The 21704-nt window shown below is 36.6% G+C and overlaps 1 long non-coding RNA gene across 1 annotated transcript in view; it reads left to right on the top strand.

Annotated features, from left to right (window-relative positions):
• Nucleotides 1-17005, top strand: part of LOC133219817 (uncharacterized) — a 64486-nt gene extending 47481 nt beyond the window's left edge. The window contains exons 2-3 of the long non-coding RNA XR_009727541.1: nucleotides 13839-13951; nucleotides 16899-17005. This is a non-coding gene — a long non-coding RNA (uncharacterized LOC133219817). The remainder of the gene's footprint in view (nucleotides 1-13838; nucleotides 13952-16898) is intronic.
• The last annotated feature ends 4699 nt before the right edge of the window (nucleotides 17006-21704 follow it).

The following is a 21704-nucleotide window of genomic DNA, read 5'->3' as shown; positions in this document are numbered from 1 at the left end:
AGTATACTCAAGCTCATGCTAAGGGAAACCACAGAACCGCTGGGGGCTAATTTGCTCTGGTTCAGGGTGCTTTGGCAGTATCTGAGACTGACCAAACTAGTTTAGAGTTTGTTCAAAGACCTTGAGCTATATGGTTTAGTGTGAGGTGTCCTTGCCCATGGCAGGGGGGTTGGAACTAGATGATCTTGGGGTCCTTTCCAACCCAAACTATTCTATGATTCTATATGCTATCATGCAATATAGGTAAACCCTTAGTTTAAGATTTATACTAGTTATTTTATTGCTATTTTTTAGAAAGCCTCATAAATCTACAAGCAGATATTATGTTTAGGACTGCTGTGGATCATGTGTCTCTCAAGATTCATTTGCTGGTGTATCCACTTTCTAGATCAGATAGAAGTTGTATTGGAAAAAGGTACTTTTATTATGTCCTGGGTTCAGCAGTGTTTCAGGGGGAGGAAAAAGGTGGGGAGTGAGCTAGCAGTTGTATCGTTCTGAGTTGCTGGCTGGGCTTAAACCATGATGTACTAGTAATATAAACTAGCATGATACATGTTTTTACAATAGTAGAACTGCCTTTTCTATGGCATGAAAGGCTATGAAAAAATCAGAAAGAAAGGATTGACAGAAACTTCACTTTAAAAATGCTCCACCATACAAGAAAGGCTGAGAGGGGAAGCTCAACCCTCAAGCTGTTGTGTCCTCAGTGCTGCAAACCTTTCAGAAGTGCTCAACATGTCACATTTATCATGAGCCAGTGGAGCTTACTCAAAGCTAGGTGAAAGGAATCAGATTGCAGGTATGAGCTTGCCATACTTGCAATACTTTTCACATGCCAGATTCTATGTGCAGTAGTAGGAACTTCACAGAAAAACTGTAGGGGGAACGTACTGTTTTTACATGTGAGAATGCAGTGTACTATCAAGCTGAACAAGAGACGTAGTGTGTAAAGCTTCACATGTGACCATCTGTAAAGCTTCACGTGCGACCATCTCCATATGATGTGTGCTGTGCCATGTAGGCACATGAGCTGTCTTTGGCAAGACTGGAGTTTTCCAGATTTTCTGTGTGGTACCATGTTAACATAGGTCAGCAGAGGAATAATGAGATCACTGAAGAGCAAAAGCTGGAAGAACTAACTTACCTGTTTAGGCACCCTCTATCTGGAAACTAAAATGGAAAACGTCACCTAGGAAGACTGTATCTGTTCAGTTCATGTGTGGTACAGAGAAATATTTTCTCAGTATACTCCAGAGAGGTGATCTAAACCTTCTGTTTAGAGCTGGTCACATTTTCTATACAGCTTGTTTGTGTCTTCTTCACTGAAACTCCTTGTTAGGGGAAAAAAGAAAAAGCTTTATAGGTAATTTTAAATTCCTTTTGCCCTTTTTTTTCTTCCTCACAAAATTAAATAGAAAAATTCCAGAATCTTCACACTTTCTCTTTTTTCCTTTGTCTCTTTTACCTCTGCAATTTTATAACTTTGACAATGTCAGTGTACTAGAATGTAAGTGCTGAAGAAGCTGTGAAGTTACATAACTGTTTTCTCTGTTTTCTTCCTTTTCTACTTGAAATTCTCCTAAAGGTAAAAAAAAAATAAATTGAAAAAACACAGTGACAACAACAAAATACACTCCACTGGTGGAAAACAACCATCCAACTTGGAAATAGGAAAGTTCCAGCTTTAAAAAACTGAATCAGGATGCAAGTAAATTGAATGCTAAAGTTCTATCACAATTTCTCATAATTAGTTAAGATAGTTCAATAAAACTTTTCTGGGGGAAACAAAGGGAGAGAAATGAATTCATTATAACAGTTCCAGCTTTTAAGGAGCATGACTTTGAGGTCATGGTTCTGCTTTTCTCATTGAATTAGTGAAGAAATAAAATCCATGAAGAGTCGCTTGTGCTGGTGTTTGATACTTGTTCTGTGTGAGCCTTTGCATAGGGTAAAATCTGCATTAAGACTACAGTGATGTCAGAAAATTCCATTGAAAACACAGGAAAGAATTTGCTTATGAAAAGTAGCAGGCTTTTATATATTTGAATCTGTTTAAGTTTCTTGCTTAAAACCAACTTTGAAATGCCGGCTGCTGTTGTGCTTCAATCGCCTTCATGCTAGGCTTTAACAAGCAGGAGGCAAACCAAGTACCCAATAGGAGATGTGGGAGTAGCGAGCTATAACCCAGACAGATATGGGGTAGAACTTGTTCCTAACACATGCACTAAGGAGTCTGTGACTTGTGGAACATAATGTAAAGATTAATTACTATTTTTTTATTTTTTTTAAAGAGCATTAGAAAGGAAGTAAACTAGTTCTTGAGTGCCTTTTGTCACCCAGCATTCAAACAAATTTGTTATGTAAGTAAAACAAAAACGTTGGGTTTTTTTTTTGGTATTATGGTCTACTGCAGGTTACTTAGATCTTAGTCTCCCACCAAGAGAAAGAAATGTCTTTCTGATTCACAAGAGTTACCAGCAAAGTTTATGAGATACAGTGACATTTTATTTCTCTTCAAAGGCTATGAGTAAAATTGAAAAAGGTCACATTTTGTTTTCAGCAGAAGTACCTTTGTGTCATAATTTAGGGTGAACAACATCTTCTAGCTCCATGCAGAAAGGCATATATATATATATCTAGGTTCAAGGCAAAATGTTAATTTCAAGTGCGCTAGAGTTTAGAAATTCAAAGTGCATGTTTCTCTTCAAAAATGTTTATGTATTTTTAAATAATTCTACTTCTGTATGATTATTTTTCTGTCATTGAATCATTCCTACCATATTTTTGACAAAATTAGAACAATTGACTATTGATCTCATGAAGAAAACCTATGTAATTACTGAAAAATTACATACTATTTAGTTATTGGAACACTTTACATGGCAAACCGAAACATGATTCTTTCCTGGGTGCAGTGGGTAAATGTTGTGTTAAATAGGACTTTCTATAGTTTCACTGTACTGGCAGCAAAAGGATCAGCTGTGTGGAAGACCAGGAAAACAAATGGCAGACCTTGTTAAATTATCTTCTCCTATCTTGCTATAGTCATCATAGCCTTCAGTGAATATTTTTATTTGGAGGAACTTTATTGGCTACAATAGAATCTGTAAATCTAAAGTTATTTACTGATTTTTCCAATTTATGGATCTAGTTACTCTAGGGTATGACTTATAAAGACTCGAATGCAAGAGTGACTTTAGAAATACAGAACTATTACCTTGGATGAAATTATTCATGTACAACAATTAATATTTTTGGATGAGGAATAACATCATTAACTTTCATGATAGTTAATAAGTGCAAAAATGGGAGAAAACTATCAGTGACTTCATTACGTATTTTGTTGTAGAAAAAAAACCCTAGAAACTTCATTTATTACAAGATTACATCATTTGTCTTAAGACACTTCTTTTCCCTCTTTGTTTTAGTAAGGTCATAATTCTGACCAAATGTCCTGTAGATCTGAGATGTTTAAAGAATTAAATAGCTTTTTTTGGTTATTTACTGACCACTTCATTTGTAGTTGTTACAACAAATGAGATGTTCAAGCTGATTCTTACTACATCTTGTGGGATTTAATTTAGGGCTTAGACTGATACTTCACATATATATCCATATGAGACAGCATGTAAATACACCACTTTGAGAATAACTCAGGTTCATAACAGTAATGAAGGGTGGATCCTATGCTTGCCTGGGGAACAGTCTGCTGGATACTAATCACCCTTCCTGTGAAATTTCCACTCTCCACTCTGTTGCAGAATGCCCTGCAGATTCAAATTTTGAATGATGCAGGTGAGAAATAGAAGAGAAAAGCAAAGAACAAAATATATTTGCTAGTGAGACTTAGAGAGAAGTGAGATCTTTCCAGATGGGAAAAGACATGGAGTAAAAGATCCTTGCTAGATCTAAGAGAAAGAGAAAAGGCTTTTTATTGCCTCATGGGCACTAGTGCAAAGCAACTGGCTTTCCTCTTATGCACTTAGTGTTTTTTTATGCTGGCCTGGTTTAAGTGAAGTTGGTTATCTACAGTGCAGGAAAATGGCAAACCTGGTCGAATTTGTGGAAGGATTGGAACACACACTGAGAAAAGGACTTAGTTGCCTTCTGACTGGAGCAGGAACATGATGCAAATAACTTGTTCCTTCTCCTGGAACTACATTTATTGGTAGGACAGGAAAAAAATGTGAAGGAATTCTCTCCTTTTTTTTCTTTTCTTTTCATTTTTTTTTTTTTTTTAATGTCTCTTCCCTAGGTGTCTGGCTGGTCTATCTGGTTCCTTCATTATGCATAGGCTGAAAGCTGAATGCACTACTTGTTCAGTTTCAGTTATAACCGTACTTCATTGGTGACTCCTGAAATCTCCACGTTTTCACAAATATTTTTTCTGTAGAGATAAACATATGTTGTTTGAGCTGCTTGACTTGGTTAAAAATAATCACTTTTATACACTGAAGAAGAAAAGAGAATTTGAAGGGTTGTTTGAAAATCTCTGTGAAAAAGGATTCTGCTACTTGAGATGCCTATAGCTGATAAGTGTGTGGTATTTCTTGTAGCCTGCTAGTTTAGTGAATAAGATCCCAGACAAGTTAGGTACTTTGAAAAAAAGATCTGCCTTTACAGCTGGCTAATTTTGCTCATTTATTCTCCTACTTCCCTCCATTTTTTTTCAGATTTTGTATTTTCATCGTTTAATCTCTGTGCTTCAGACTTGATACATCATCATGAACATATTGAAACATGAACATATTCCCCCCCCCCCATTCCTAAAGGAAAGCTTTTCTCTTTTAGGGCCAGTTCTATGAGGTCTAAGATAATAACCAAGAGGATACAAAACAGTGGACTTCTTATTTTGGTCCTAAATCTATTTTGCTGATTACAGCAGGAAACTATGAGTGGATGCTGATTGCTGGAGAAGATCTTCACTCTGGGTCATTGGTAGAGGCAATAATATATTTGTGCTACTTTTATTTCTATAGTGTAATTTTCCACCTCTTTCTTGTGGAGTAACCCATTCTTTTGTATTTGAAGTCTAGAACTTGTTCCTTTCCCTCACAATTAGACTGGGGTTGGGGAATGAGTAAGGAGGGGATGTTTGAAGCTTTTTAATTGTTTTGTTAAAGAATGAGTGCATACATGTACAAGCTGAAGATTTGCCCAGAATATGAGAGGTATGTAGTTACCTTCTTTGCGAGAAGGAATTCAAATCAAACCCTCTTGAAAGGAGAGATTTCCCTTATATGGCTTTTTGTTCTCTGGATTGCACTGGATTACACAGAGGGATTTAGTGGCTGCAGAATGTAGTATTAGGGCATCGGGCAGCCAGGTTTCCAAGTATTGACAGTTGAGCAGGATAAAACTAGGCCTTGTGCTTGGACAAGGAGCTTGGACAGTTTTATTTTCAGTACAGTAGTGCATCCCTTTTCTAAATTCTTTCACAGCAGGTTAAATGAGTTTACTAAACTATTCATCAGTATACTTAGGAGTATGTTTCATGTCATCTGACCATGCTGTGCAGCTTGCAACATTGAACACTTGATGTTGCATAGCCTCATAAGCAAAACCAGCCATTTTCAAGCATTGCTCTAGGATAATGGCTAAGGGGTTAAGCACTGCTGTGTAGCAATGATGAGAACATGCAGAGATGTAGAGTCTCAAGGGAACCAAATTTCAACTTGAAAGGACTCAGGCTGTTTAGGGGAAATGCCATGATCTTGTGGACTACCTTGATTTGAGCAGGCACTGCCTAGAACAGCACTATGCTGGTATGTAATAGGCCTTTTCTCACTTTATTTGCTCTATGCAGGTTATACTTGGACTGGAGTTGTTTACATGTCAAGAACTATTCTTAACTCTTGTTACTTCTGAATTAGAGTATGAATAGCTCTTCAACAGTCACGATTCAGTCTCAGATGTTCTGGTCATCTGCAGTTCCTTTAAAACAGGAGGATCAAACCTTCAGCATTAGTCTGGGTTTTGCTTCTGAGTAAAGCAGTTTAGTGATCTCAGAGGCCAGATATCTCAGACTTTTTTCCTTTGGACTTGAATCAGTAGTAAACAGTTCTGTTTCACCATTTTTGCCCATGCTAAAAATCTTTTAACCTCATAATACAAGGCCAGATGTAAGATTTTTATGTGAATGCTATCACAGTCACTTAGAAAATACAGTTCTGTTTATTTAACTTATTTGTCAGTCTGACATTTCTTAACTGCACTCAGAGCAAAGATTCATTTGCAGCCTTAAGCATTTTAATTTTTTTTTTTTTGTATAAGTAAAGAGGTATTTTATGGAATCACTTGAGGTTTTACAGATTTTTTTTTTTTTAAATCAAGAAATTATTCAGAAAGGAGGATTTGTTCTAAAAATTCCCACTGGAGAAAAAAAATATTGAAGTTTAAATACCTGCTAATTTTGCTCAAGACTTTGGATTATCTTTTATTTATCCTGAAATTGTTTTTTCTTATAGATGCTGAAAAATCCCCTACTAAATTATCTGGCATACAAAAAAAAAAACCCCTTTGTGCAATCCTCCAAGCCCATTCTCAAAACTTAGGGTCTTAAATGGATCTATGCCATCTGTTCCTCTTCACTTTGGCAGCTTTGACTTGACATTTGGCAGTTACAGAACTAAGTGTGAGCTTGTAATTGGAATTCAGGGATCATGACAGAGATCTCATGTTCCTTGTTTTAGTAGAACTTCCCTTTACTGTGTGATGTTGCAGAGATGGTATCTGAATACTGGCTTGTACATTTTTGATGAGGCATCTAAAAGAAGCAGCTTTATAAAGATTTTGTATTTACTTCTTTCTGTTGTGAATAGAGCATGCTTTAATGATGACACTAGAGGTATTTTTGTTTGTGTTACAGCTTCACTATTTCTATAATCTCTCTCTGGATAAACAGGCAATATTACTTCTTGCACTGGGAGAGTTCTCAGCCAAAGGGTAGCAGGATTAATCAATGAGGAGGCACTGTGTTCATTTGTACTGTATAAAATGGCTGAGAGCCTCTAAAGAGCAAAGCACAAAGCATTTGCGGACTGGCAATGTTATGAACTATGAAATAGAACCCACTTGCTAATGGAGAAGGGAGGGGAGAGAAAAATAAGAATGACAGGGAGAAACTGATTTAAAGATGAAGTTAGCTGGTAGGAAAAGGTATAGGTAAGAGGAACTAGAAAATCACATAAGGAGTTGTACTTTGTTCTTCTATAGAGATAGCTCTCCCTCTCCACTCAGGACTTCTGTCTAGAATCCTTTCTAACAGGCCCTTTTCATGCATTTACCCTTGTTTTGATTTGCTTCATTAGTGGAAATCATTTGGGGAGTATATCCTTACTTCAGTGAAGAGACAGAGATTTTGCTTTTTGCAGGGGATCCTGGGAATGAAATCTGGCAGCTGAATTTGACTGAAAACACAGGTTGTTGTGCTTATTTAAATCCATGCTGTTTAAGATGATTTATAATTTCTAAGGAATTCCCCCCAATCCCCATCCCTCACTCCTCTTGTGCCTGTACCTGTCAATCAGTGAAAGAGAATTAAAATGCCTTCTTAAAGGCAAGGTACATTATGTTTTTTTGAGGATGATGTTTATTTTCCCCTGACTTATCATGATGCTTTTATGAAGATGGTGTGCTTTCTTTTTATAACAGCTTTTCATTTAATCCAGACTTGGATTTGTTTATATCTATTGCAGTCTGTTTCCCTGCATGTTTCTTATGCAGCTCTAAATTTGAAAAAGAGCCATTATCTTGACATTTTATTTGGGCTAGATTGTGAATAAATCTAATTAGGCTCTGTCACACTTCTTTTTGACAGTCAACACAGAGTTACTTCTTTATGATATAAAAAGCTCTTTTAAAATGGTTCCCTTTTAATTACTCCTGGAGATGTTAATATTTGAATAAGGCTGTAAATGTCAAGTCTCAATGAGTCAGACATAAAATGTTAGAAAGCAAACTATCACCTAATGTTCTCATTCTGGCCCAACCTTTGTGAAGTGCCAAGAACTTCTTTGTAGGTGCTGAGCGCATTTTCCTAACATAAAAGAGAGGGAAAGCGGAAATTACCTAGCACTTTGCAACACAACCCTATATCAAACAGCTTGCATGAACCCCAAATATGTCTGATCTCTGCACAAAAGAAGCTAAGACATGTTTTCAAGAATTGAGTATCTTTTTATAAGCGATGTTTTCATTTTTGAAAGGCAGAGCCAAAGCCAGGTTGCATTTCATGTGCTGGTCCCACATTATTATCTATTTGGATATAAAAATTAAATTAGTTAGAACTGCCTGTGTAGGAGGATGTCTGCATAGAGAGGGTTCAGTGAGATGTACCTGAAGAGAGAATTATAGAGCTATAAAGGTGTCCTTAGCTATGTGTACCCATACTAGCTCTGCCCAATACTTTGTGCTTCCTCCATCTTTCCTGCTTTGAGCTGCACTGTGGCATGCTAATTAGAACTAATTTTTACTTGGAAAACAGATGTAGAAAACTGTGGTAAGTGGGAAAAAGCAGCAGACCATGGTCCCAATTTTATAAATATTTTAATTTTCTAGTACTTCAGTATTTCCAGAACATTACAGTATTATTCAGATTCAGGAGGAAACTTGTTTTTTTTTTTTTTCCTGCAAAAGCTTTAATTCTTCTTCCCTCTGTCCCATTTCTTTATCAAGCTCCAAAGGTCTTGATATAGGTCTCCTTCTGCTTGTGCCACCTGACTTTTACACTCTGCTGTGTATATTCAGAGGGAAAAAAAACCTACACAGCTATTATTCCATAAGTATCTGGTGACAAAGGGAATACTAACCCTCACCTAGCTTGAACATTTCTACCGGACTCTCTTTTTCTATGGAAAGAGGGCTTCAGCTTAATAAACTTCAGCGAAAGAATTAATTGTTTGCGTTTTCTATGTTTCCTGTGCACTTGGGCTTGTCTTTTGTGTTACTGTTTCACAGTGCCAACTCAGACTTAATATGCTGTCCACAGAAATTCTTGGCAAACATTTTTTACCAGGTGACAGCCGTTCAATAGCTTTGCTTCACACTGTAGCTCTTGCAGTTGTTCTAATTTCTGTCCAAGGTGACTCTCATGTTGTATTGCAAATTGTCTTTCTCCCTTTACTCTCCACAGCATTTGCAGTTATTTTCCCCTTTTAGAGAACCTGTGATTGTGGCTTACAGACGTTCCCTGTGTTTCATTTTGTTGATTAACATTAGTAAATTAGCAGTTTTCCTAGACTTGTGAGTACCTCCTACCTGTTCAACATAAGTCCTCACCATCCGTTTACTGCTTTATCCATTTTGTGAGTCCTTCTGACTGTATTATCAAGCTCATTTGAATTAACTCTGTGACTAGGAAAGCTGAGATGTAGTAAATGCTGTTTAAAATGGTGATTGCCCCTTCATATCACTGTGGTAGGTTTTAAAAAAAGGAGCCCATCTTCAGAGAGTAACAAGCCTGAACTGGAATGGTAATTATAGACAGAAACTTCTAAACAAATTATATCAGCATTCTTTATACAGCCAATAAAGAATACAATAAAGTGAACGGGGTTGGTGGAAATGGAGTTCAGATCGCTAAAGTATTTATGCACTCTGACGCAATAGATGAAGACAATCTCCAAGAAATCCTGTGTGATGGGCAAGACACCACTAACATTCAACAGAGCAGAGACAATACAGAAAACTTTTGTTAACATTGTCTGCACTTCTTGATATACTCCACATTTTTAGTTATTTAGAATTCTAGCACAGGATAAAAGTTCTGTCTGAAACTCTTCAAGATTTTTTCTTGTCTTGGTTTGATTTTTTTTATTATTTTATTTTTTTAGTCAAAGTTTTCTCATAACAGAAAAAAATATTATTTTTAAGATGGAGGAATTAAAAGTAGATAGTGTTGCTTATGTTGAAAGCTTCTGTCATCTGTTTGATTTGATGTCTTCTGGTTTAACTACTTTGGTGCCTTGCTTGATGTTTATCTACTTTACATTTCATCGGGCCATATGCTTGTTACTGTAAAGTTTTTCCTTGACAGTCAGCTCTTACCTTTCATAGCCTGGATTATATGTTTCATCTGCAAACTGTCTCAAATGAGGTTTCATCTTTCCCAGATTGTTTATGAATATATAAGAGAGAGAATGGGCTCGGTATTGATCCCCGTGAGATTTCATTAGTAACTGCTTTCATTAGAAAAACTGACCCTTTATTTGTTTTGTTTCCTGATTTCTAAGGAATTTTTGGTTATTATTATATTTTAACCCTTTTGAGAACTTCTGTCTCATTTCTTAACTTCTTCAGGAATGTACAGAGAGGGGGACCTGATTGAGCTGACTGCAAATTCAAACAATCTGCATGGCCCGTTCAAATGCTGATCCAAGTTGTTGAATTGTTTTATTCACCTGTGGGAAAATTTTCACATCAGACTGTGCTCTCTGAAAGGTTGTTTTGTAAAAGCCTCATTCTCTGTACAGGTGAGTCAGTTTGTCTAACACTTCCCTGGGATTCTCTGAATGAGGTCTCTGTCCTAGATATCTTGATCAGCCAGAGGCAGGGCTAAACATTGCCACAGATTTGCTGCTGTCTCAAAGAGGAGGTCTAGCAAGAGTTATGAAACCACTGCTAAATCTTGGTTGTGTGTATGATTGGACTCCACATACAAGCAAGACTGAACAAAGATTTTTCTGCTTAAGACTGTTGTTTGAGACCAAGCAATCTTGCTGCTGGCTTGGATCTCCTTGCTCTATGTGTGATTATTTTTTCCATGCATAGAATGCAACATGGAGAACCAGAGCTTTGCTCTACACTGTAATCCAGGTATTCCTGAAGGACAAAAATTTGGGTTCTAGAATTCTATTTTTAAGCATGATACAGAATGTTAGCTGTGAGGGAGAAATATGTATTAAAGCATTTCTTCAGGAGATATTAAGTAAAGCTTCGTGTGCAGACACAGTCAATGGGAAAGCAATTTTCAGGGTTTTTTTTTTTTTTTTTTCTTTGAGCAAATGATGCAGCATCTGTCATATTTCTAGCCAAACTCTGGGAAAATACTTGAAAAAACCCCCAAAACTCAATCTTTTTGAGGAATGCTGAATCAACACAAATTCTGAACAACCTGTATAAAGTGAATTTCATAACGATTAAGCAAAGATCCTTTCTTTATAGATAGGATGTGCTGGGAGGCACTGGTTCTTATAAAGGATGTTGTTTGTTCAGAGTTGTGTAATTAAGCATGCAGAAAAGACTGCTGCCCTTAAAAATATGTACTCTTCTAAACTGGGAAATGATAAAAAAAATCTTTTAAATTAAAAGCTGTTTTATTTGTTATTGCACCATACAACTAGATATCTTTTATTTTGAGGCAAATGTGTTTAATGTTTTTCTCCTTCACATTTTAACATTTGAATCTCAATTATTGTACTGAATAACATCAAGCCTGAAAACAAATCCTGAAGAATGCTACTAACATACTGAGTTATAAGACAAATGACAAAAGCAATTATTTTCTGATGCCTAACTATGGAACAGTTTTCAGTCTATTTCATATAGGGCAGACTGATCTTCCGTAGTACTGTTTCTTAAATGAGACCACTGGAGGTTCAGATATCTTTCCAGACTATTGTATCTGCCCAGTTATCTTTGTCACTCTTGTTATACAGAGTTTATCAATTTTTTCATAAGACCTATCTTCAGCAGAATTATTTCTACTAGCATAAATTATTATTCTGTATTTATTAATTGAATCTCATATCAACTCTATTTTTTCCTAGGTTTAATGGTGATAGCAAGCCTATAATTACCTGGGTGAGTGTCATTACTCTTGTTGAGTGTCAGCAGAGCACTAGCATCCTTCCAGGATTCTTGAATATCCCTGCAGTTCTGAAACCAGAAATATGCTCATCCAGCTGTCTGGGTGTGTACCCAGGGCTCGTTTTTTAAAGTATCTATACTTTGTATGTCTGTTTGACATTTCCAGTTACTAGTGAACTGTAGATCACTTCATCATCTCCTTTTGAATACCTCATTCTTCTTCCTTTTTAAAAACATAACAAAAACTTAATTAAATACTCTTACTTTTCCTCATTATTGTAACTATTGAAAATCTATTTAACGGTGAAGCTATACCATTATTGCAAGTATATTTTGCTATAAGTATACTTTAAAAAGCTTTCATTCTTACTTGTTTAGCTTTGCTAGTTGCAAATTTTCCCAGATTAACTTCCTCAAACAGTTCATTCATTTTTAATTTGGCATATAAAAATATATATTATTTTAAGTATTTTTAAAACTCATACTTACATATATGTAGTCACATCTTTGCTTGATTATTTTCCTTCAAATTAATGGCCTTCAGATTTAGAAAATTAGTTCTATTGAAGAACCTAGTTTACATTGGAACTGGCATCTGTCTTCTGTTACGAAATTTAAATAATATTGTTATTACTGATTCTTAGATATCCACACAGTTTCAGTCCAGTGATTAATTAGTCTTTGTGTATTGTGTGATTCTGCTAACAATTACATCATGCCTGGTTCAATGCCATTTGCATTAGAAAATTATCATCTGTATTATTTAGCTACAACAATTTCAGATTTTGGATTCAGTTATGGAACATGGTTAAATTAGTCATGCAGAAATGTTTTTGATAGAAAAAACACAGGCTGGACACTTCAGCTGAGGTGAAAATCTGAGCTCTGTGCCAGAAATTCTTATCAGATTTTGACGTAACAAACAAAATGTGATTTTTGTTTATGCCTAGAAATGTCTGAACTCAATAATTTGATATTTTATTGTTTTGAAAATATTATTTGTGTTTGATTGTCTTCAGTTAAAGTTATATGAAAGCAACTGTGTATAACTGCTCTAGAAAGGTGTGAGAGTCACAAAGGGGTAAAAAATACAAATACAATAGGAGGGGTGATGTTAAAAGTAGATTAAAAGTATTTGTTAATTTTTATGTGTTCCCTTAGAACAATTGATTTGGATGGTCATGGTTGCCATAACAACCAAATACATGTCTGAGGTTTTTTAATGCACTTAGATAGCTGAGGTCTGTTAAGTTCATTGTTTGTGACTTCTGCATATGTCCTCATCCCAGGTTTCACTCACCACTCACTCATCTGCTCTTGTTAGTCTGTGAAGCCAAGAAAGGTGAGGATAACCAGAGATTCCTGCTGAGTCACCAAGAGGTATTGATGGTGGGTATTGATGACAGCTTTTAAGGCATTTGCCTGTATAGGTGGCTTTATTGATGCATGTAACGTGTTTAAAGAATGGGAATTATGGAACAATGTTTTCATGTCCCAAACCACTGTAATGTGATTAACATCTCAAAGTACAAGTGAACAGAGAATTTAAGCATGAAGTTCTCTTGGTCTTTTATGTAATTTAAACAAAAGATGTAATAGCAGAATTCTAGAAGTGTCTAAGCAGAGTTGCCCATTCTTAAACTTCACTGTTTTAGGTGGGTTGTTCCAGAAGAAATCTTCTTTGTAATAACAAATCCACTGAATTTACCAATTAATTGTTAATTTGCAAACAATTCTAGATTCCACTGGTGTGAAAAATGTCATCTATATCTAATACCTCCACTCATTCAAGTCTTTTTCTTCAGTGCCTGCATTATTTCCCTATGAAATAATTTTTTGTCATTGAGGTCCTTTACTTATACAAAGTGGACATTAGATTAAGTTGAAACAGTTGTGTGGTTAAGGACCACTGGTACCTAAGACTTTTTAAGCAACAACCTTGAGTGCTCTTTGTCTTCTAAGTTATTGTCCAAAGCAGTCACCAGTGTAAGGATAACGAGCCCTTCTGAGTTTTGTCTTGATCTGTGCAGATTTGGCTTAACTATAAAGACCAAAGCAACATCAGAAAAAGAACTGTGACAGGATTAAAGAGCAAGCCACTCTTTTATTGCTACAGAGGCAATTCAGCTGAAACTTGGCCAAGGTAAGAATGTTTCTAGAGTTCTTTAGGCTTAATTTGTAGTAACAGCTTCAAATAACAGAACTGTACAGACTTGTTTTTTAAATCCATTTTTTTTCCACATACATCTTTAAAAATAATACAAAAAAAAATAGTTATATAACAAGAAAGTTTTTCTTGCCTATTGCTGTTTGTGTTCTGGATAGAAAAAACTGTAGTGGCAGTATGCACTGAATCCTGGGGACTGATTTAAGAAGGAGAGAACCCCAAAATGATAAAAGCACAAGGCCTAAATCTACTGAGTCAACACAGGAAGACCAGTCAAAATTTAGTAACTTTGAAAGATATGTACTACGCTATAGGCTACACCCTAAATAGTGTTGGAATTTGAATTATTCCATGAGGCTTTGCTATCTCTAAAGCTTGCCCCCTTTCCAGATTGCAAGGTAGCAGTAAAAAATATGTTGTGACTTAAAAAAGAGTATGAATAGAGCAAACCATAAAATGGATGTAATGTTTCCTCCTCCAAGGGCCCTCCCTGTTCTTAAAATCTCCTACATTTAATCTGTATTTTCTTTTCCCAAAATGTCACCCATCTGCTGGGCTTGGCAATTCTGCCTGAATTCAGTATTTATAGACTGCATAAGAAAATAATTAAATAAACCTGATCCCCTTCTGATAAATGTGGGAAAGTTGGTGTAGCCTGCCTGGACTTCGTTTTGTGTCAGAAAATCCCTACTAAATAAGAACCATTTGCTAACACGAATGGGACAGAATCATAAAGTCATAGAAAATGGCAGCAGTGGAGTATGTACATGTAGATAACAAATACAACAGCTCTTCTTTCAATAACTTTGTTAGAAATTTACCCACTCCCTTCTCTTCACATAGCAGGATTACCCCACAGGAAGCACTCCGTCAGCTTCACATCCTTCTATGCAGAGCAAACCTCTCTTGGACCAATGGGTAGGAGTAGACCAAGTCCCTCACTGTATTCCCATCCCCAGGTCTGAAGGAAGTTTTTCTCAGTCCCTCTCATGAAAGCAGAAGGAGAAAATATCTGTCTTTACAGCCATGGTAAAATAGGGTTGATACTGAATTTCCACGTAATGATACCATTCCACAATGATATCATTACATTTCTGAGTGTAACATGGCTGCAGATGTGGGCTGCTTATGCAGAGGCCCCTTAGCTCTCAATTTTCTCTGGTCTTTGGCAGAATTGGACCACACTGGGCTTTTTAGATCTGTTCTTGTTCCCTGTCTGAAGCTGCAGCATTCAATAACCCCAGGATAGGGGTAAGGGGAAACACAAGCCTCCTTGATGAAGTGAAAATCCACCAAAGACCAAGCGGTAATCTGTTTCAGTAATCACCCAGTCTATTGCAACCACAGGAGCAATGCTTGCAATGAAGCCTTGTTGTCATGCCTAGTTTTTAACACCTCTTAATAACCCCTTATAACATTATAAAATGTCAGGACAGACAATAATATTGTACTGCCTTTTAAGGTTTGTTTTTGGCACAAATCTTGGACTCTACTTCCTTATTCAAATCAAGGATGTCTATAATGTCAGCTGCTTCCACTTATCTACAATTAACACGTAAGTATACCTAGGTTCGCACTGTAAAACCCTGGCATGAAAGATGGTGGACTATTGTTCTTACTGCGGAAGGAGTTATCTAAGCTTCTCCAAGGAACTTTTCACAGCATCTAAGTCAGCCTCCTGTTTTAAATTGCCTTTCATGAGAATCCATCTCTTGCATGCAGGCAGCTGAAGGAGCTAAATACAAGGAAATTTTATAACTTGTTGCACCTCATTGCTGGTGCAAATTATCAAATGATTTTCACTTGTAGTGCTGACTTCAAAGAGTTGTTCTCATTATATAGCTAGTGTCACAAATGGAGCTTTGTTAGAATGCAAACTTTTTTCTCCCAGGTAAATAGTACTTTATATTATTGAGGCGGGCTTTTGAAATCCTTTGAGCTTTTAATTTTTTTTTTTTTTTCAGTTGGGGTTTTGATTCAAATTAGTTGAAAAGGAATACCTTAATTTGATTTTTTTGTGCAATTTTATTAAAGCTGTATTCTTAAAGACATTACCTTAAAAGGGGTTGTAAATATTTACAGCATACAGCTCAGAATTAGCATAGCTGGAGTGGGAGTAATTTTTCATTTTTATCACTCTCTGCCATGCCTCACTTACCTACTAAGTGCAGTCTGTTCAGTGCAGCCTTGATGGATGAAGCAACATACTTGTAAATAACAGATATATTTATATTGCTCGCTGATCAGGAAAGTAACACACCATTGCCACAGCCTTGTGTTCATAGAAACTTGAAGGTGCTGCCAGTACTCTCGGATTAGGTTTTCAGGTGTGTTCAGAAAGTTTTCAGTTTTCATGTATTTAGAATGTGATGGAAAAGGACAGGGCTATAAAATGACGCCAAAGTTAATTTTACTATTCACATTTCTGCTTTTTTACTGGTCTCTATTAGAACTGGTTTTATGTTCTACGCAACAACATGTGAAAGCTTGGTTAGGACAGAATTTAAAACTCTCAATTTTGCATTTCAGGCTCATCAGTGTGTATTTACATGTCAATAACCTCCCTCAGTTGTCTTAGCCCAGTAAGAGAGAAATACAGAGGGCACCCAATCAGATAACCTAGATCCATTTGCAAAGGCCAAGATCTACAAGGCTGTGTGAGGAATTATTGTTCACTAAAATGTAGATTTAACAGTCTAAAATATGAGGGCTTCTTTCACTTATACTAAACAACCTTTTATTTTCATTGACTGCTACATAATGCAAAGCTGTTAAATGAAACAATTGAACTAGCAAGTAATTAAGATGGAACTACAAAATGTTATACAAAGTTCTAACTTCTAAATTATACATGAAGAGGTGGAAACCCACAAGAGAAAAGTTAAACTTGAAACATGCACATATGCAATTTCATGGTTAGCAGATTTCTAATTGAAGAAATTGGCTGAGAGAAGAAGAAATAGATTTTTCCCAGTGAGAAGGAAGATTTGTATGTTATTGCTCATTTTCCCACACAACTCTTGAGGAATAAAGCTACAAAATCAGATTTTTCTTATATGTAGTTCACAGGTGGCAGATTTTGATATCTTTGAAACCTTTTGTTTATTTCATGGAATCATCAACTGAAATCTATAAGAAAGTTTTTGTCTGTGTACTGCAGGTATTTTCCTAAGCTGCGAAGTGGCTGCTTGGCTTAACAATGAAGACATGTACCGTTGTCATGGTTCTAATCGTACTGTCTGTAAGAATTAAGTCATCCCTCAGCTTTGCTACTTTCCCTTCGCTTTCCAAGAGAGTCCTCTTGGAAGAGCCTAGTGAACTCCCACAGGGAAAGAGCAGGGAGCTCAGAAGAGACTGTACACAAAGCCCTCTGTTTTGACTGGGAGGGGTGGTCAAATGAAGAAGGTCCGGTTGCAAGCTGGTAGTGACACAAATGGAAAGCCTAAGGACTCTTGTTGTTGGTTTGATCTGGAGAGACGGGTTGGATCAGAACCAAGGCCAAATCTTTATCTCTGACCCACTGGGATAGTTGACTTGACCACAGCAGTATGACCTGGGCTTTGTCAGCTAAATTCTCCACTGCCAGTCATGAACGTCCCTGTTCTCTTAAGGTGGGATACGGAAGACTATCACAGACAGAAATTTTCTTCAGAGGATGGCCAAAATATGCTTGGAGGAAATTTCAGTGGATATTTTGTGCTCCTGTACTGCTGGAATTTCTGTCTTGGGAGGGAGTCTGCTACTTAAGAACTTCTCAGGAGCTGAGGGGTCTGTCTAGCTTTTTTTTTTTGTTTGTTTGGTTTGTTTTTTTTTTTTGTTTTGTTTTTTTTTTTTGTTATATTGATCAGAATGGTTTGATTCTTTGACTCTAAAAGAGCAGTTGGTGTCCTCAAAGTTTTCACAGATTTTTGCTTTTTGATTTCCTACTTTACTATGACATTTCAACAAAACCTGTTCGGACAAGATGTCAAGTTGCTGATCTCTGCGGTATGTACAATTGAAGTTTGCAACACAAGCTTGGTCTGAAGCAAATCTGCTCATTCCCCTTTGATGCTTTGTCCAGACTTCGAAGCAGTCTCAATCCTTTCAGTATCCTTTCTGGCTTTGTTTTGGATGAAACTGAGTTGAGATGTACTTCAGGAGTGGCTTCAGATATAAACTGTCATTCAGTACAAGAGGCCAGGCTAGAGTTAGCTTGAAGTTTAAAAAGCAAACCCAACCACCACTGGAATGAGCATACTGTGGACTTTAAATCCTTATCACCAATGATTTGTCTTTATAGGTCCACTGTGACTTGTCTGCATTATCTTCTAGCTAGACACAGCCCTCATGAGACTGTGCTGAATGATCAATGCTTGCACCATTGTAAAAAATAGCCTGACAATCCAGTCATATTTTATTACAAGCAGATTCCAGATCAATGTGTACCTGCAAAAATCCAACTGTATTCCTATATTAAAATATAGTTGTATTTTTACTGTAACATAAAAGCAGAGAGAGTGTGTTTACTTGTTATTTTCTGGAAGGAAATATTTAATAGGACTGTTGATATGAACACATATATTTTTCTGCATTACTTACCATAATAATTGAAATTAGTAGTAGATTGTGATGAGTTTTAGAGTAATGTGTCCTATTAACAATGGAGCATCTGAAAGTTTTAGTTTAATAAAGGGTTTATAATTAAGCTATGAAATTTAATTTTAGTCATTTATAATGGATTGTTAATTAGTTTGCTAATAGGGCTTTCACTTCCAGACTCTCTGCAGAAGGTGAATATTAGGTTAGTTCTGTCTCCTGAGGTTTCAGGGAGGTTTATAGCATTCCTTATGAAACATATGACTGTCCAAATTTTTCTTAATGCCAAATGTTTAAGGATTATCATTGTGAATGCTGATGATTTCTGTTCTGTCATGTCAACTTTTTGGCATTATTTCATGGCCAATCAGTGACTTCCCCCCCATGTGGTGTTGATGATCGTAAATAATCAAACAAAACAGAAATAACAGAAAATCCTATGTTAATGCTGAAATAACTTTACCCTGTGAGCTTGGAGTATACCAAGTACATGAAGAGTATATGAACAAATGAAGTTACCTTTATTACAGAGGTATTAGGTGTAAAATATTATGCCAGCATTACTAAATCCTGAAAATGACAGTGAATATAAATTCAGGTCTATTCTCACAGAGATCAGCATGTATATAGTGCTTCAGTAGTTTTCTGTAACTAAGCCCTTCGAAATGACCAAGTGAGATACTGCTTCTAAAAAAAATTGAATCATTCCAGTCTCTCCCTTTTGGGTATTTTTGTTTGTTTGTTTTTGTTTGCTTGTGTTTTTTGTGCAAATGCTATCACTGGTAGCATTAACATGCTGGTATTATAGCTGTCATCACTTAAACTGAACAGAGCTGAGGCAACTGACAGTTTAAAGATTTCTGATTGATGAACCATGCTTTTTCAGACTCAGTCTGCCTTTGAATAAATTATTTTTGCTGCTGTAGCCTTTAGATACTTTATAAAAAATACAATTAAAACATAAGCTCTATGGTTTCGAGTTATAGACCAAGAATTTTTCCTCTGTAGTTACCCTCAGCTTGTCAAATCACATGAATTGGCTTAATCCAAATCTGTGCTGTGAGATAAACTCAAAAGTCCAAGTGGTTCCAAGTACATTGAAATACAACTAGAAGACTTATTTGCATTTTTAATACAACTGGAAATTGCTTTGCCTTCTGGTTCTGTCAAAATAACAGTTACACATATAATCTGTGACCACAGGGAATTGCTTCAGTCAGACTTGATACCTGGAGTTTCCCTGAACGGATTTAAACTTTCATTCACTTCGTGTAATATCAAAAAATGAGACATAAATATATATACTATATAAAGGATGTCACTGAAGTGAAATGGGAGATTCTCCAAAGCAGGGAGTCATTCTAAATAAGAACTATGTAGAGAAAGAAAAAGGAGGACTTGCACTTCCATTAGGATTGTTTGGTGACTGATTTTAACAACATAATTTCAAACGATGGCACAGATGAGAACCTGTCCAACCAAACAGTGGAAGAAAAACAGTAATGTATTAGGCATTATACTGAAATTAAGTACGGCATACTGAGATTTCAATGTTTATATCCCACAGCAAATCAAAATGCCTTATATTATAAGGCTTTGTATAAAAAGCCTTGCTGAGGACCCAGAGGCTGAGCGTAGCTCCACAGCAATCCTTTCAGTAGAGGGGAAAACCACAAATCTTGCTTTGATAGGGCTAAAATTTGTTTGCTGTTAGTTTCAGGTTTTTTATTTTTATAGACATTTAATTTTAATTGCATTGAAAATGATCAAATTTAAATCTTAAAGTAGTTTCTCGAGTCTTGTCAGCTGTTCTGCAATTCCTGTGAGAAGAGGACAGGGCACTGCATTTTCTGAAAGAGATTTAGTAAGTAGGTTATTATAACGGTAGAAAGTAGCTGTTTTCACAGTAATCTAAATACATAGTTATGTAACGTTTTAGGCTGCTAAAATGGAAATACTTCTATCCGTCACTGAGAAGATGATGAAAAGGTACCATATGGCTTTAAATCCTTGTGAGTACCAGGCATGAATTTCGGAGGAGGACTAAGAAGGTGATTAGAAGACTTTTGTCCAGAGACTGAGCTATCATGGGCTTTGGGAAGGGAGTCACTGTGTTATGAAACAAGACATTAAGGAAAGTAAGTGATTTACATCATCTTATATTCATTTGTTAATTACTCTCTGTCACACCACTTCTACACCAGGCATCCAATTGCTGTCTAGTATTTTCAGAACTCCATTGCAAGGTCAAAAAAACATCTGTATCTGAATAAGTCCTAGGCTATCTGCTATGACCTGGGACAAAACCAAGGTAATTCTGTTTACCAGTTCTCTTTTCAAATCCCCTCTAGTAAGTCTTCTACATTTTCCTTACTGTCCTGAGTTCAGCAGTAGCAGTCATTTTTCTCCTTCTTTGTAGCTGGTGCAGTGCTGTGGTTTTGACTTTCAGACGGTGAACAGCACTGATAACACAGATGTTTTTAGTTTTTGCTTAGTAATGTTTACCCTGACCAAGGACTTTTTGAGTCTCATGCTCTGACAGGGAGGAGAGGAGGCCGAGAGGAAGCAGAGAGAGGACACCTGACCCAAACTAGCCAAAGAGGTATTCCATACCACAGCACATCATGCCACTGTGTAAACTGGGGGCAGATTATCTGGAAGGACTAGATCACTGCTCGGGTCAGGCTGGGTATTGGTCAGCAGGTGGTGAGCAGTTGTATTCTCTTCCCTTGTTATTTCCCTTATCATTATTATTAGTAGCAGTAGTGGTCTGTGTTATACCTTAGTTACTGGAGTGCTCTTATCTCAGCCTGTGGGAGTTACATTCTTTTGATTCTCCCCCCCATCCCTCCGAGAGCTGGGGGAGGAAGCCAGGGGCAGTGAGTGAGCAGCTGCGTGGTTCTGGGTTGCCGCCTGGGATTAAAACACGACACTTATTCACGTGTAATTTGACAGAAAGATTCTTTCAGCCATTTTTGTATCTTTCTGCAATGTCATCCACCACATTTCTTCTGTGGCAAATTCTCTGGCTTTGTCCTTTGTACTTGTCCCAGGTATTTTCATCTTTTACAAAAAAGGCTGTCGGGTTTTTTGGAACTCAAAATTATTTCAGCACTTGTTATTAAATCCTTTTAATACCTAATCTTTTTCC

This window comes from Neopsephotus bourkii, unplaced genomic scaffold, assembly GCF_033783945.1.
Source record: "Neopsephotus bourkii isolate Nb327-2 ecotype Australia unplaced genomic scaffold, CSIRO-AGI_Nbou_v1 NB_1376, whole genome shotgun sequence".
NCBI classification, from domain to species: Eukaryota; Metazoa; Chordata; class Aves; order Psittaciformes; family Psittacidae; genus Neopsephotus; species Neopsephotus bourkii.
This window is presented reverse-complemented; position numbering and strand designations above follow the sequence as displayed.